This window comes from Citrus clementina, unplaced genomic scaffold (assembly GCF_000493195.1).
Source record: "Citrus clementina cultivar Clemenules unplaced genomic scaffold, Citrus_clementina_v1.0 scaffold_2, whole genome shotgun sequence".
In the NCBI taxonomy this organism is placed as follows: Eukaryota; Viridiplantae; Streptophyta; class Magnoliopsida; order Sapindales; family Rutaceae; genus Citrus; species Citrus x clementina.
Genome location: NW_006262688.1, coordinates 19,714,324 through 19,731,641, shown reverse-complemented (window position 1 = coordinate 19,731,641; position 17,318 = coordinate 19,714,324). Strand labels below are relative to the sequence as shown.

The 17,318-nt window shown below is 35.4% G+C and overlaps 1 non-coding gene across 1 annotated transcript; it reads right to left on the bottom strand.

Moving 5' to 3' along the window:
• Positions 1–14,981: 14,981 nt before the first annotated feature.
• LOC112101263 lies at positions 14,982–15,085 on the bottom strand. The gene has a single exon (XR_002907390.1). It is a non-coding gene; the product is annotated as a small nucleolar RNA R71 (small nucleolar RNA).
• Positions 15,086–17,318: the final 2,233 nt, after the last annotated feature.

Below are 17,318 nucleotides of genomic sequence, written 5' to 3'. Positions count from 1 at the left end.
GTTAACATTCTCCCCATTTTTGATAATGACAAACTTGTTTCAATATTATGCTCCCCCTAAATGTATGGCCAATTTAAAAATTAAATAATTTTATATCCATTATTACACATTCATTATCTATCTCCTCCTTCATCATCAAAAAGAAAATAGAAAAGAATAATATTGTAAGCATGATTAACAAGATGAAGAGTATACCCAGTTTAGGCAAGCAAAAATTTCGGCATAGACTCTCCTTAAAGTTGAACAAATCCTCAAATACAGATCAAGGTAAAATCACTTCCAAATATGAGCAAACAAGTTTGTCAAACCAACAACTCCAACTAGTCATTAATCCGTTCACATATACTCAACCATCATTAAAATCATGTATAAGAATCCATCATCAAAATCATCAATAAAACATAATGGAATCAAAACACAAAATATAAGCATAAAAAACACATATAAATATAGACATAATATGAAATGTATGTGCAAAAAGACAAAGAATAGAACTAAAATGGAGGTGGTGAGGATGAACTGCCAGGGTCATAGCCAAAATAACGAAGGAGTGTCCGCTATCCAATAATAAGCACAAGCCGCTGATCGATGCTTTGCTTCTGAAAAGTCTGAAACTGAGAGCGTAGCTGCTGCTGGTCTCGAGAAAGAATATCCAATCTATCGAGAATTAGTTGCTACCGCTTGTTGTGCAAATTTTATTGAACTCGCAAGCGCACAAATCTATTGTAGAATAGACTAATGGTGACGAGTGTCGATCACATGAGGAGGTGGATTTTAATTGTGTGTAGAATTAAGTTTGTAAATGGGTGGTTAGATTTTTGGTGAAATTGATTTGGAATATTCTAAAACTCAAATTAAAATGGCAAGAATAAATTGAAGATAAATTTATTGAAATGAAGCACTTGGGTATTTGGATCCGTATCAACATGCACCATGGGCTAAATATTCCTTATTTATGTCAATTAAATCATGAGGGGGGAATCCACATCTCATGAGCCACACTCTAATCAATATGGTGCTAAGGGCTTATCGTGCCAAATAATAATAACCTTGTACTAGGAAGCCAGTGAAACCAGGGCGGTATCTAGACAAGAATATTATTATTTGTCGATGAGAAGTCAAAACATCCACAAAAACTAGAGGGGAAGAGAAAATAAATTTACCAAATAAAGCTCATGACACATGTTGAGACTTCACCTTCAATCCAAGCTTGAAAGAAAATTAACCACACATAATTGAACTAGGGGCAAAATAAAAATTTATTAAAATACGTAGAAAATACAAGATGGAGAAGGAATTACAGAAAATGGAGTCCAAAAATAGATTCAGAGATATCAAATTAGGGGGGAGGCCCCCTTTTTATAGATACATTGAGTAAATCATGGCCATCGGATTAAAAACAATTTGGATGCTCAGGATTGCGCCACGTCATCAGTCAACAGTACGCAGTTTGAACACGCGGTTTGAACAGTAACATGGTTTGGCCAGTTTTGAACAGTAACGCGGTTTGGTTGAAAATAATCCTGTGTAATGTATGTACCGTACGCGAGATTTTTGGTCCATTGATATGCTGCCACGTCATCGATCAACAGTACATAAGAATTTTAGTCCAACAGGATCATAACACCTCATCAGTCAATGCCACATCATCGGTCAATGCCACATCATCGATTCGTCTATATGAACAGTGTCGTGAACAGTAACGTAGACAGTACCGTACATGTGGATAGTGCCATTTTTTCTTTTATGCTCCTCTTAAGGTTTTCGACCATCCTGAGTTCAAAAGTGGTGTCCGTTTTGCCGTTTGATCTCTCATTTATTGTGAAATGACTATGATGCCCCTAAAATACATAAAATACTTAATTAAAATAAAACACACATAATTAAATTACAAGAAGCTTAAATACATAAAAGTAAAGGTTGTTAGTAAGACTTGAAATGTAAAATGACGCTTTTCTCCTTTATAAATATACATTTTCTAATACTCAACACACCCCCAACCAGTTTATTGCTAGTCCCTAGCAAATAAAGCGAAAACAAAATTCAAATCCAAAATCATTTTTTTTTTAGAAACAGTTGTGTTTATTCAATCAAATTAATGATAGCAATAAAATAAAAATGTAAGCATTATCTTCAGTCTAAAGAAATATCACACCCACATCAACCATCTACATGAATCAGCCCAGTAGACTTTGTCATAGCTACTTTCAAGAATGACATGTCAAACCCCAAAATCTCACTGGAGGTAGTGACACTCTCATAAAGAAATTAAACCCAATAAAAATAGTCACTCCAATGGATGGTAATTGAGAGAGAAATTAATAAAGAAGTGATATCACATGCTCTCACCAAGTTGAAAGAAATATGCCCTCAGCTTAGAAATAATACGATCTCAAGTCAAACACAAATGCTAGTCAACCCAATTTATTTATTTTTTATTTTTTTTATTATGCACAACTACATCTTTTTAGCCCATATAACTAGCTTCTACTTCAGACCATAGTTCCCTAAAATCAAGAAGGACTTTTATTAGGACGTAATGTAGGCTAGGGACATGGCCAACAAAGAAGAGAAATAAGAAAAACAAAGTGTATGTTTGAGAAAAATACAGAGATATTTTTTTTTGGAAGTTGCAAGGTGGATTTCACCTATTATTGTTATTTTTTTCTTTTTGAAACAACAATTTTTGTTTTTTATTTTTTATTTTTGCTTCTGTTTGGCACAATTTGATTGAACAAAATAATTATTTACATTTTTCTCGAACATAAATAGGTGATGGAACGTGTAAGATATTGGGTAATACTCCAAATCGGAGTGGGTCAAGATGATAAGTTTGACAAAAAAAAATATTTTTTTTTAGGGCTCAAACGGATCAAAGGGATGGCTAGAAAGGCTCAAACAGATCAAAGATGACCTTTCCATCGTCTTTTAGGACTCTAAATAATCTTCCATATTTACTAGTTAGATGGGTCTCCAAATATAGCAACACACATTTTTTCTCTTTTTTTATATTTTTACAATTTTTTTAAGGGTTAACTCAAAAGAAATCTAGAGATTGTGTATAAAATAATAAACTGCTAAGCTGTATAAAGAATGGGCAAAATGGTTACTCTCCAAGAAAAATGATAGGCTCAAAAATTCACTTGGTACTTATTATGACATGTTCATTTCTTCAAGCAACTCATATTTGTCTCCGACATCAACATGTAGAGTAGCAAATATAGAGTAACATCACTAAAGACCAAAGATAATACAAATACTAAAATTTAAAATTCATCATGTCATCTAATGTTAAAACAAATCACACAATTTTCTTTTCTTTTTTTTAAACAACATTCTACCCCGAACCTATTCTAAACATGAAAGGAAAATATGCATGCATAAATGTGAAAATGATGCAGAAAAACTAATTAGAAAAGTTACACTTAAAATAATAGAAAAAGAAAATGGTTTTTTTTTTAACATAGAAGATGCGTTTCTAGAGGCACTATACTCCATATTCAGCCATCTTCGACTCAAAAATTTAAAAATGTATATTTATAAAGGATAAATTAAAAAGAAAAAGAAAAATGAACATCAAAACATAATAAGTAAAAAGAAAATGTCTGAATTTTTTTTTGTTTTTTAATTTTTTTATTTTTTTTAAACGATGAAGATGCGTTTCTAGAGTCACTACACTCCATATTCAGCCATCTTCAACACAAAAAGTTAGCAACGTGAAACCTTAAACAAAAATCAGTAAAAACTTAACCAAGATTTCACAATTGTCGACTATTCCCTCCCCCCAACCAGAACGAAACATTGTCCTCAATGTTTTAAAGGAAAAAAGTAGAGTTTATAAGACATCACCTGGGTGGTGCAACACAGAAGAAAATATTTACAAACAGAGAGTTAAATCTAATTTGTACTTCTTACTGCGGCTACTGTTACCAACATTATTTGGATGCTCCAACACAAAGGTCCAGGGGTCTGGCTCTAGTTTATAAGCTTGTAACAGATCAAGTATCTCATTAACAGTGTGAGCACAAATAAAAAGTTTTTTCGCATTGAAAGGAATGAAATAATTTTTTATTGCATGGTTAAGAAATGCGATAAAGCCATCATAAAAATTATTAACATTTAACAAACCGATGGGTTTCTGGTGAATGTGTAAATGGGCCCAAGATGTTAGTGTGATAAGTGCCTCTAGTGTTGCAATATCTCTTGGAAGGAAAATAAAAGTATCAGCATGATTAAGCATTTCAGTTATTCTTTCTTGCATACCTGAGACGACTAATTCTTCTCCAGTCAGTGAGTCAGACAAACTGCCCAAAGGTTTTAGGGCTCTTGGGATGATGCCTAACACTTGACTTCCTCTGATAAAAGCAGCTTCTGAGACCAATTTTGGTAACCCTCGGTTACCTCCTCTATACACCAAGTGTAATTTTCTCTCTGCTATGCTTCGACTAAGATCTATGGCTGCCTCAACGAACTCTTTATGTTTGCCATAGTTAAATCCAGAAAGCACACAAATGTTCTTGAATTGTCTATTGGGAGGAATTGTCATTGTGATACTTCTCCAAAACAATTTGTGAGTGCTTGAAAAAAAATCATATTTAAGAATCTTGGTGATAGTGGGTCACAGCTGTGTATGAGGTGGCATGTCAGTGTCAAATAACGCGTAAAGCACATGGCTCGCGAGTAAAAAAGAAAATAGTGAAAAGAGAAAAAAATGATAAAATAAAATTATTAAAGATAATAATGCAAATGATAAAACAACAGTGAGATAAAATAACAGTGAAGTAAAAGGATATTTACAAGTAGTTGCGACTGTGGCTCACATCTTCCTCTGGTTTTACATCCAGAAACGGCTTGAATGCCCTCTATGAGTCGAAGATAGGCTTCCCATTCAGTTTTCTTATAAATTGGCAAACAGGGTCATTTATAGTCAGATTCCTAAGACTATATCGTGCATGCTCTTTCTGGAATAATGGCCATAACTGGAGAATCACTCCTTGCACATATCCACTGGGATGCGTTCAAGAGACAAAAGGATATCATCCAATGACTCCTTATTCAAGCCATCCCTAATGAATTGAATCTTATCTTCCCTGTTATCAGACAACATTCCTAAAGAACATGGTTTTTTATCGTAACTCATTCTGGCACACTTATGACAAGCAACAGAAATTCTTTGAGCTCGTAGTTTCCTTGCATAATTTCCTTTACCACAACCAGGCATGTATGCAATAAATTTTAGAGGTAACTCGCTTGCCAATCGTGCTTTGGCCTCGATTAACCAACGGATGTCAGCAGGTATGTTATTCCTCATGAGCAATCGCATGCATTCGGACCGAGCTTTATAGATTGTAAGGAGGGCATTCTGAGGAAGTGAAGGGAACCGATTGTGAAGCTTTGCTAGAATCTCGTTTCTGTCCATACCTTCGCCTCATAATATCAGTTATTATGAGAAAACTGAAGTAACCGACTTACTTGTCACGGAGTACCGTTATCCGCCACTTCACCGGGGTAACAAACTAAAGCACACAAATAGAAAAACAAATTAAAACACACAAAGAAAATTAAAATGTCCTCTTATTGAATTTACCTTAAGCTCCAACTGGATGTCGTAAACACTTCTCTCAATGTCTCTAAGTTGGCTTTTTAAACCCTCAACATAGGATACTAACTCTAGTGGTTGCAGAGCCCAAATACGATGTGTTTTACAAAATTGAATTTGCCTTTTGACACGAGATTTTACACGTTGAAATGGTTTAAGAATGTTTAGGAGGAATAGTTTAAGTATGGTACTCATGATTAACAATGATAAGAAAAAACTTAATGGTTAAACAAACACACTTATATAAAAATAATTTCAATTAGCAAAAGAATAGTAAAAAGAAAGAAAAAAATCAAATCATCGAAAAGAAAGAAAAATCTCAATTCAAATTTGGTGAGTCACTCAAATTTATTCCGGTGTCCTCTCTATATGGTTGGTACTCTAGATATGGCTTTAATCTTTGACCATTAACTTTAAAGGTGACACCATTCTTTGGGTTCTTAATTTCAATTTCCCCATGTGGAAAAATAGTATGAACAATAAAGGGGTCAGACCATTGAGAGCGTAACTTGCCTGGGAATAGGTGCAAGCGAGAATTGAATAAAAGCACTTTCTGACCTGGAGTGAAAGATTTTCTCATAATTTGCTTGTCATGGAAGACTTTCATTCGTTGCTTGTAAATCTTGGCATTTTCGTATGCGTCATTGCCAATTTCTTCAAGTTTTGCCAGTTGTAATCTTCTTTCTGAGCTGGCTTGCTGTATGTCAAAGTTGAATTTCTTGATGGCCCAATATGCACGATGCTTGAGTTCTACAGGTAGGTGACAAGTTTTTCCATACACTAGCCTATAAGGTGACATCCTAATTGCGGTCTTGAAAGCCGTTCTATATGCCCATAATGCATCATCAAGTCTTAATGACCAATCTTTTCTGTCTGGCCTCACCGTCTTTTCTAATATGTGCTTTATTTCTCGATTGGAGATCTCAACTTGGCCACTGGTTTGCGGATGATATGGGGTCGCCATTTGTAAGTGATTGAATACTTTGTTACAAAAGTGGGCACCACCATCACTGATTATCGCTCAAGGGAATCCAAAGCGCGAAACAATGTTGCTTTTCAAAAATCCTTTCACCGCTTTGTGATCATTGGTTCTGCATGGAATTACTTCTAGCCATTTCGATACGTAGTCAACAGCAACCAATATGTATTGATGGCTAAAAGAAGGGGAAAATAGTCCCATGAAGTCGATACCCTATACATAAAAAATCTCAACCACTAAAATTGGATTTAGTGGCATCATATTCATTCGCGTAATGCTCCCCATTCGTTGACACCTATCACATGAAGAACAAAAAGTGTAAGCATCTCGAAATATAGTTGGCCAATAAAAACCACATTGTAAAACTTTAGTTGTTGTTTTCTTAGCACTGAAATGGCCTCCACAAGCTTGTTCATGGCAGAATGAAAGAATATTCTGAATTTCATTTTCTGGGACACATCGTCTAACAATTTGATCTGCACAATACTTGAACAAATACGGGTCATCCCAAAAGAAATTCTTTATTTCTACAAAGAATTTAGTCTTGTCTTGCTTGGTCCAATGCTCTGGAAGTTTACCTGTAACAAGATAATTAACTATATCAGTATACCACGGTAATACTTTCACATTCATTAATTGTTCATCTGGAAATGACTCATTCAATGGTAATGGTTCCATAATTGTGTCAAAATGGAGACGAGAGAGATGGTCTGCTACAACATTTTCTGTGCCTTTCATATCTTTAAATTCCAAGTCGAATTCCTGCAAAAGTAACACCCAACGAATTAGTATAGCTTCTGCATCTTTCTTTGTGAGAAGATATATAAGAGCAGCATGATCTGTGAATACAATTATTTTACAACCAATGAGATAAGATCGAAATTTCTCTAATGCAAACACTATTGCTAGCATTTCTTTTTCAGAAGTTGAATAATTCAACTGTGCATCATTCAATGTCATACTAGCATAGTAACTAACATGGGGAATTCAATCAACCCTTTGTCATAATACTACTCCTACTGCATAATCAGATGCATCACACATGAGCATAAATGGTATGGGGGTTGAATGATGGGTGATGATGTCAACAACTGCTTTAATTTTTCAAATGCCACAAGACATGAATCATCAAAGACAAAAGGTACATCCTTAGCAAGTAGATTGTATAAGGGTTTAGAAACTTTGCTAAAATCTTTAATGAAACGTCTATAAAAACCAGCATGCCCAAGGAAAGATCTTACTTCTCTGACTGTTTTGGGTGGAGGAAGATTAGAAATGAGATCTACCTTGGCTTTATCAACCTCAATACCTTTGCTTGAAATGATGTGACCGAGAATAATACCTTATTTTACCATAAAATGACACTTCTCCCAATTTAAGACTAAGTTCTTCTCAATACATCTCTGCAGAACTAATGTTAGATGATGTAAACATTGATAAAATGAATCACCGAAGACAGAAAAGTCATCCATAAAGACTTTAAGGAATCGTTCAACCATATCAGAAAAAATGCTCAACATGCATCATTGAAATGTAGCAGGTGCATTACATAATCCAAATGGCATTCTCCTATATGCAAAAGTGCCAAAAGGGCAAGTGAAAGTAATTTTCTCTTGATCTTTTGGTGCTATGGGAATCTGATTGTTTCCTGAGTAGCAATCTAAAAAGTAATAAAATTCATGGCCTGCTAATCTATGAAGTATTTGATCGATAAATGGTAAAGGAAAATGGCCTTTACTTGTGACATAATTCAACTTTCTATAATCAATACAAACACGCCATCCTATAGTTACTCTAGTGGGTATCAATTCATTATCAATATTGGAAACTACTGTGACTCCTGACTTTTTGGGGACAACTTGTACAGGACTGACCCATGAACTATCAGAAATGGGATAAATGATACCTGCATCTAATAGCTTAAAGACTTTAGTTCTAACAACTTCTTTCATGTTAGGATTTAACTGACGTTGCATTTCCCTAGTAGGTTTAGCATTTTCATCAAGGTGAATGTCATGCATGCAGTCTACTGGGTTTATACTTTTTATGTCCGCTATGGTCCATCTTAATGCTCCTTTGTACTCTTTCAAAACATCCAACAACTTAACTTTTTGTTCATCATTGAGGGATGATGAGATGATTATCGGCAGAGTGCTTTCTTTTCCCAAAAATGCATATTCCAAAGTGTTGGGCAATGGTTTGAGCTCAAGTTTCAGTGGTGAATCTGATGATGGGATGAGTTTCTTCTCTGATGGTGCTGAGTCAAGTAGAGCATTGACCTCTTCGACCAATCTGTCAATATCATAATCCAAACCAAAGTGAGTTAAACATGTTTGTAAAGGGTCATCACTAAGGTTTAAAAGAAAAGTATTATCAACTATTATTTCTATTAAATCCATATCAACAATTCCATCATCTGCATTGTGAGGTTGTTTGGCAATGTTGAAAATATTAAGCTCCATAGTCATGTTGCCAAAGGACAACTGCATATTTCTAGTCCTGCATTGAATGTGAGCATCCGTAGTTGCCAAGAAAGGTCGGCCTAAAATAATGGGGATGTGCTTTCTTGAATCCTATATTGGTTTAAGTGTCATTACAATGAATCAACAGGAAAAATAAAAACTTGTCTACTGGATAAGCACGCCCCTCCATCCTATTCCAGAGTATTTCGGGACGATTGCAAGCCGTACACCATGGAGTGGGGTAATCTCTAGTCAAGTTCCGATACAGATAGGCAACAAATTTACACTAGTCCTAAATCCAACAAAGCATTCTCAATTGTGTGGTTTCCTATTCTACATGAGATAATGGGGGAGTATAGATCTTTGCATTTTAGAGGAATTTTATGTTGGAGTATAGAACTAACGTTTTCTGTTAAAAATGTATTCTTTTGAACATGAATGTTTCTCTTTTTAGTACAAAGGTCTTTAAGAAACTTGGCATAAGATGAAACTTATTTTATAGCATCAAGCAAAGGGATGTTAACACTTTCCTGTTTGAAGATTTCAAGAATCTCACCTGTGGGTTTTCCTTTTTCTCCTTTAGTTAACCTCTGAGGAAATGGAGTTTTGGGAACATATTCTTATGGGTTGGTTTCTTCTTTCTCTTCCGATGATGAGTCATCAACATTCACAGGTACAATTTGATTTTCTTTTGTCACCGACATCACTACTTTGTTGTTGACTTCTTTTTCTTTTCACAAGGTCATGATTGCTTTGACCACTCCATGCTGTTGTGGTGAACTGTTACTTGCTTCATGTACTCCTTTAGGATTAGGCACCGGTTGACTTGAAAATTTGCCTTTCTCAACAGTCATTGCCAAGGTCTAAACTGAATAAGCAAGTTGTCCCACCATCTTCTCGAGGCTTGAAATTGATTGGGCTTGTGAGTTGAAGTCTACTCTCATCTCATTTCGTAGTCCATCAATGGTGCGGTTATGTTGCTCAATCATGGAGTGAGTAACATTCTTGAAATTTTGGAATGAATTCTCCCATGGTCTAGGTTGAGAGTAGTTCTGGTTCTGATTGTATGATCTAAATGGTGGCTGAGAGGCTTGAGGAATTGGTTGCATTGGTGGAGTTGGAGCTGCTGGTCTATTTTGTTGGAATCCTTGAGACCATAAAAAATTGGGGTGGTCTCTCCATCCAAGGTTATATGTGTTAGAGTATGGGTTGTAATTTGATGGTTTTCTAATTACACTTATGGCATTGGCTTGATCTGAGTATGAGTTATAGTCATGTGGATATGTTGATTTAGCAGTCGATAACGATGCTATTTGTCGAGCAAGACCTTCAACCATTTCCTTGACTTTTTTTATTCCCGAAGTTGACTCGCCAATGTGAATCTCATTCACTCTTTTAATTCTTTTAGTATTTCTGAGCAATCAACTTCGTTATTGGGAATTATCTGCTTGTCACTGGAAGAATTCCCAAATCTTTGATACACTTTTTGACATTAGCTCTCCTCCACTTATTGCCATTAGACATTCTTGCACATTCAGCAATAATCCCTTCAAAAAGTATTGGCATTGATGCAATTTCTCGGACCCATGATGTGGACACTTCAAGAGTAGCCCATTGGATCCTCCCATGTTTCGAAAAACTGCTCGTCTTCTCTCTAGGTAAACTCCAAGATTTCCCTGCGAATAGCATTGGTTTTATGCACTGAAAAATATTTATTCAAAAATTTTGTTACCATTTGTTCTCATGATGTAATACTATTAGCAGATAATGTATTAAGCCATGAACAAGCTCTATCCTTTAAAGAAAATGGGAATAATCTGAGTTTAACATCATCGTCTGAAAAATTCTCGTATTTAAAATTTTGACAAATAGCATGAAAATCATTCAGATGATTATATGGGTCCTCATTTTCTAAGCCATAGAATGTTGGGAGACAATTTAGCACACTAAGTTTTAGTTCAAAACTCCTAGCAGCTACATTTGTGTATCTTATGCAAGATGTGCTCAAATTAGCTAAGTGACTAAAATAGTCCTTAAATGGCCTCTCATGTGGTGCTTGTTGTTGTTGTAAATCCATTTCAAATTTATTTTTAACATGCTTGTGTGTGCGAAGTGTTTTTTCTTGTTCAAGGTCTATAAGTTCAAGATTAGGTAATAATGACCTACGACCGTGCATGCAAAGAACAAAAAATAAAAAATGAATGGAATAAAAATAAAGAAAAATGAGAAATTACGATACTAACCTTATTGCACTATTACAACCTTACTATAAAAACACATTAAAAAAATTACGTGAAATAAATTAACTAAAAATAGATTAATAAAATAAACAAAAAAATTACAAAGAAAATAACTTAAAAATTAAATTACAGAATTGTAAAGAATAAAGAAAGAAAAGAAATTATTACCTCTAAATTCACTTTTTTTTCTCTTTTTTCTTCTTTTTTTAAGAAAAAAATACAAGAAAACAATTAAGAGAAATTATTCACAAAAATTAATTATATGAATTAAAATTACTTATCTCCCCGGCAACAGCACTAAAAACTTGTTGTGCAAATTTTTTTGAACTTGCAAGCGCACGAATCTATTATAGAATATACTAATGGTGACGAGTGTCGATCCCACGAGGAGGTGGATTTTAATTGTGTGTAGAATTAACTTTGTAAGTGGGTGGTTGGATTTTTGGTGAAATTGATTTGGAATATTCTAAAACTTAAATTAAAATTGCGAGAATAAATTGAAGATAAATTTATTGAAATGAAGCACTTTGGTATCTGGATCCGTATCAATATGCACCATGGGCTAAATATTCCATATTAATGTCAATTAAATCATAAGGGGGAAATCCACACCTCATGAACCACACTCTAATCAATATGGTGCTAAGGATTTATCGTGCCAAATAATAATAACTTTGTACTAGGGAGCCGGTGAAACCAGGGCGGTATCTAGACAAGAATATTATTATTTATCGACGAGAAGTCAAAACATCCACAAAAACTAAGGGGGAAGAAATAATAAATTTACCAAATAAAACCCATGACATATGTTGAGACTTCACCTTCAACCCAAGCTTGAAAGAAAATTAGCCACTCATAATTGAACTAGGGGCAAAATGGAAATTTATTAAAATACATAAAAAATACAAGATGGAGAAGAAATTACAGAAAATGGAGTCTAAAAATGGATTCAGAGATATCAAATTGGGAGGGGGGGTAGGCCCCCTTTTTATAGATACATTGAGTAAATCATGGCCATCGGATTAAAAAATAGTTTAAACACTCAGGATTGCGCCACGTCGTCAATCAACAGTACGCGGTTTGACCACGCGGTTTGAACAATAACACGGTTTGACCCGGCTTGAACAGTAACGCGGTTTGGTTGAAAATAATCCTGTGTAATGCATGTACCATACGCGAGATTTTTGGTCCATTGATATGCTGCCACGTCATCGATCAATAGTTCATAAGAATTTTTGTCCAACAGGATCACGACACCTCATCAGTCAATGCCACATCATCGGTCAATGCCACGTCATCGATTCGTCTATGTGAACAGTGTCGTGAATAGTAACGTAGACAGCACTGTACATATGAATAGTACCATACATGTGAATAGTGTCATTTTTCCTTTTATGCTCCTCCTAAGGTTTTCGACCGTCCTGAGTTCAAAAGTGGTGTCCGTTTTGCCGTTTGATCTCTCGTTTATTGTCAAATGACTATGATGCCCCTAAAATACTTAATTAAAATAAAACACACATAATTAAATTACAAGAAGCTTAAATACATAAAAGTAAGGGTTGTTAGTTGTTGAGTGTTAGAAAATGTATATTTATAAAGGAGAAAATAATCATTTTACACTTCAAGTTTTACTAACACCCTTACTTTATGTATTTAACCTTCTTTTGATTTAATTCCGTATGTTTTATTTTAATTAAGTATTTTATGTATTTTAGGGGTATCATAGTCATTTCACAATAAACGAAAGATCAGACGGCAAAACGGACATCACTTTTGAACTCAGGACGGTTGAAAACCTTAGGAGGACCATAAAAGAAAAAATGACATTGTTCACATGTACGGTACTATTCACGTGTACGGTACTGTCTACGTTACTGTTCACGATACTATTCACATAGACGGATCGATGACGTGGCATTGACCGATGATGTGGCATTGACTGATGAGGTGTCACGATCCTGTTGGACTAAAATTCTTATGTACTGTTGATGGTGACGTGGCAGCATATTAGTGGACCAAAAATCTCGCGTACGGTACATGTATCACACAGGATTATTTTCAACCAAACCGCGTCACTGTTCAACCCGGGTCAAACCGTGTTACTGTTCATCCACGTGGTCAAACCGCGTACTGTTGACTGATGACGTGGCGCAATCCTGGGCGTTCAAACTGTTTTTAATCCGATGGCCATGATTTACTCTATGTATCTATAAAAATGAGGCCTCCCCCCCTAATTTGATATTTCTTAATCCATTTTTGGGATCCATTTTCTGTAATTCCTTCTCCATCTTATATTTTCTACGTATTTTAATAAGTTCCCATTTTGCCCCTCGTTCAATTATGAGTAGCTAATTTTTTTTCAAGGTTGGGTTGAAGGTGAAGTCTCAACATGTGTCATGAGTTTTATTTGGTAAATTTATTTTCTCTTCCCCTCTAGTTTTTGTTGATATTTTGACTTCTCGTCGACAAATAATAATAATCTTGTCTAGATACCGCCTTGATTACACCGGCTCTCTAGTACAAGGTTATTATTATTTGGCACGATAAGCCTTTAGCACCATATTGATTAGAGTGTGGTTCATGAGGTGTGGATTCTCCCCTCATGATTTAATTGGTATTAATAAGGAATATTTAGCCCATGTTACATGTTGATACGGATCCAGATACCCAAGTACGTCAATTTAATAGATTTTCTATTCAATTTATTCTCGCCATTTAAATTCTAATTTTAGGATAATCCAAATCATTTTCACCACAAATCCAACCACCCATTTACAAAATTAATTCTACACAATTAAAATTCACCTTCTCGTGGGATCGACACTCGTCACCATTAGTTTATTCTACAATAGATTCGTGCACTTGCGAGTTCAATAAAATTTGCACAACAAGTTTTTGGCTCCGTTGCCGGGGAGATAAGTTTTTGTGAATAATTTCTTTTATTTATTTTCTTATTAAAAAAATAAAAAAAAATGAATCTGCATTTAGAGGTAATAATTTCTTTTCTTTCTCTATTCTTTACAATTCTACAATTTAATTTTTAAGTTATTTTTCTTTGTAATTGTTTTTATTAATTTATTTTTAGTTAATTTATTTTCATGTAATTTTTTTAGTGTGTTTTTATAGTAAGGTTGTAATAGCGCAATCAGGTTAGTATCGTAATTTCTCCCTCTTCTTTATTTTTATTTGTTTTGTTCCCATCTTTATTTTTATTTTATTTGTTTTGCATGCATGGTCGAAAGTCATTATTACCTAATTTTGAATCTATAGACCTTGAACTTGATAAAATACTTCGCACATACAAACAAGTTAAAAATAAAATGGATTTGCAACCACAGGAGAGGCCATTTAAGGACTACTTCAGTCCTTTAGCTAATTTGAGCACATCATGCATAGGATACCCAAATGTAGCTGCTAGGAGTTTTGAACTAAAACCTAGTGTGCTAAATTGTCTCCCAACATTCTATGGCCTAGAAAATGAGGACCCATATAATCATCTGAATGATTTTCATGCTATTTGTCAAACTTTTAAATATGAGATTTTTTCAGATGATGATGTTAAACTCAGATTATTCCCATTTTCTTTAAAGGATAGAGCTCATTCATGATTAAATACTTTGCCTGCTAATAGTATTACATCATGGGAACAAATGGTAACTAAATTTTTGAATAAATATTTCACAGTGCATAAAACCAATGCTATTCGCAAGGAAATTTCAGAATTTACACAGAGAGAAGACGAGCAATTTTTTGAAACATAGGAGCGATTCGATGGGCTACTCTTGAAGTGTCCACATCATGGGTACGAGAAATGGCACTAATGCCAATACTTTTTGGAGGGATTATTGCCGAATGTACAAGAATGGCTAATGGCAACAAGTAGAGGAGAGCTAATGTCAAAAAGTGCATCAGAGATTTGGGAATTCTTCCAGCGACAGGCGGATAATTCCCAACAACGGAGTCGATCACTCAGGAATACTAGAAGAATTAAGGGAGTAAATGAGGTTCAAATTGACGAGTCAACTTCGGGAATCAAAGAAGTCAAGGAGATGGTTGAAGGTCTTACTCGACAAATAGCATCGTTATCGACTTCTAAATCAATAGAACCACATGACCATGACTCATACTCAGATCAAGCCAATGTCATAGGTGTAATGAGAAAGCCATCAAATTACAACCCATACTCCAACACATATAACCCTGGATGGAGAGACCACCCCAATTTTTCATGGTCTCAAGGATTCCAACAGAATGGACCAGCAGCTCCAGCTCCAGCTCCACTAATGCAACCAATTCCTCAAATTCCTCAAGCCTCTCAGCCACCATTCAGACCATACAATCAGAACCAGAACTACTCTCAACCCAGACCATGGGAGGATGCATTTCAAAATTTCAAGAATGTTACTTACTTCATGATTGAGCAACAGAACCGCACCATTGATGGACTACGAAATGAGTTGAGAGCAGGCTTCAACTCACAAGCTCAATCAGTTTCAAGTCTCGAGAAGGTGGTGGGACAACTTGCTTCTTCAGTTCAGACCTTGGCAATGACTGTTGAGAAATGCAAGTTTCCAAGTCAACCAGTGCCTAATCCTAAAGGAGTGCATGAAGCAAGTACCAGTTCACCACAGCAGCATAGAGAGGTCAAAGCAGTCATGACCTTGCGAAAAGGAAACGAAGTCGACAATAAAGTGGAGATGCCGGTGACAAAAGAAAATCAAATTGTACCTGTGAGTATTGAGGACTCATCACCGGAGGAGAGAGAAGAAACCAAACCACGAGAATACGTTCCGAAAGCTCCATTTTCTCAGAGGTTAGTGAAAGGAAAGAAAGGAAAATCCATAGGTGAGATTCTCGAAATCTTCAAACAGGTAATTGTTAACATCCCTTTACTTGATGCTATAAAGCAAGTTCCATCTTATGCCAAGCTTCTTAAAGACCTTTGTACTAAAAAGAGAAATATTCATGTTCAAAAGAAGACATTTTTAACAGAAAACGTTAGTTCTATACTCCAACATAAAATTCCTCTAAAATGCAAAGGCCCAGGCTTCCCAACTATCTCATGTAGCATAGGGAACCACACAATTGAGAATGCTTTGTTGGATTTAGGAGCTAGTGTAAATCTGTTGCCTTACTCAGTATTTTTGAAACTTGGACTTGGAGAATTATACCCAACTCCAGTGGTGTTACAGCTTGCAGATCGGTCCATGAAAATACCTCGTGGTATTGTGGAGGACGTGCTTATCCAGGTAGACAAGTTTTATTTTCCTGTTGATTTCATTGTAATTGACACTCAACCAATACAGGATTCAAGGAAGCACATCCCCATTATTCTAGGCTGACCTTTCTTGGCAACTGAGGATGCTCACATTCAATCCAGGACTGGAAATATGCAGTTGTCCTTCGGCAACATGACTATGGAGCTGAACATTTTCAACATTGCCAAACAACTTCACAATGCAGATGATGGAATCATTGATGTGGATTTAATAGAAGCATTAGTTGATAATACTTTTGTTTCAAACCTTAGTGATGATCCTTTACAAATATGTTTAACTCACTTTGGTTTGGATTTTGATATTGACATATCGGTCGATGAGGTCAACGCCCTACTTGACTCGGCACCATCCATGGACACTAATAAATGGAAGTCAAGAGTTGAACAACTAGCACCGTCAGAAAAGAAACTCATCCCATCACCAGAATCACCACCAAAACTCGAACTCAAATCATTACCCAACACTTTGGAATATGCATTTTTGGGAGAAGAAAGTACTCTACCGGTAATCATCTCATCATCCCTAAATGACGAATAAAAAGGTAAGTTGTTGGATGTTTTAAAAGAGTACAAAGGAGCATTGGGATGGACCATAGTAGACATCAAAGGTATAAACCCAATAGACTGCATGCATTACATTCACCTCGATGAAAATGCTAAATCTACTAGGGAAATGCAACGTCGGTTAAATCCTAATATGAAAGAAGTTGTTAGAATTGAAGTCCTTAAGCTATTAGATGCAGATATCATTTACCCAATT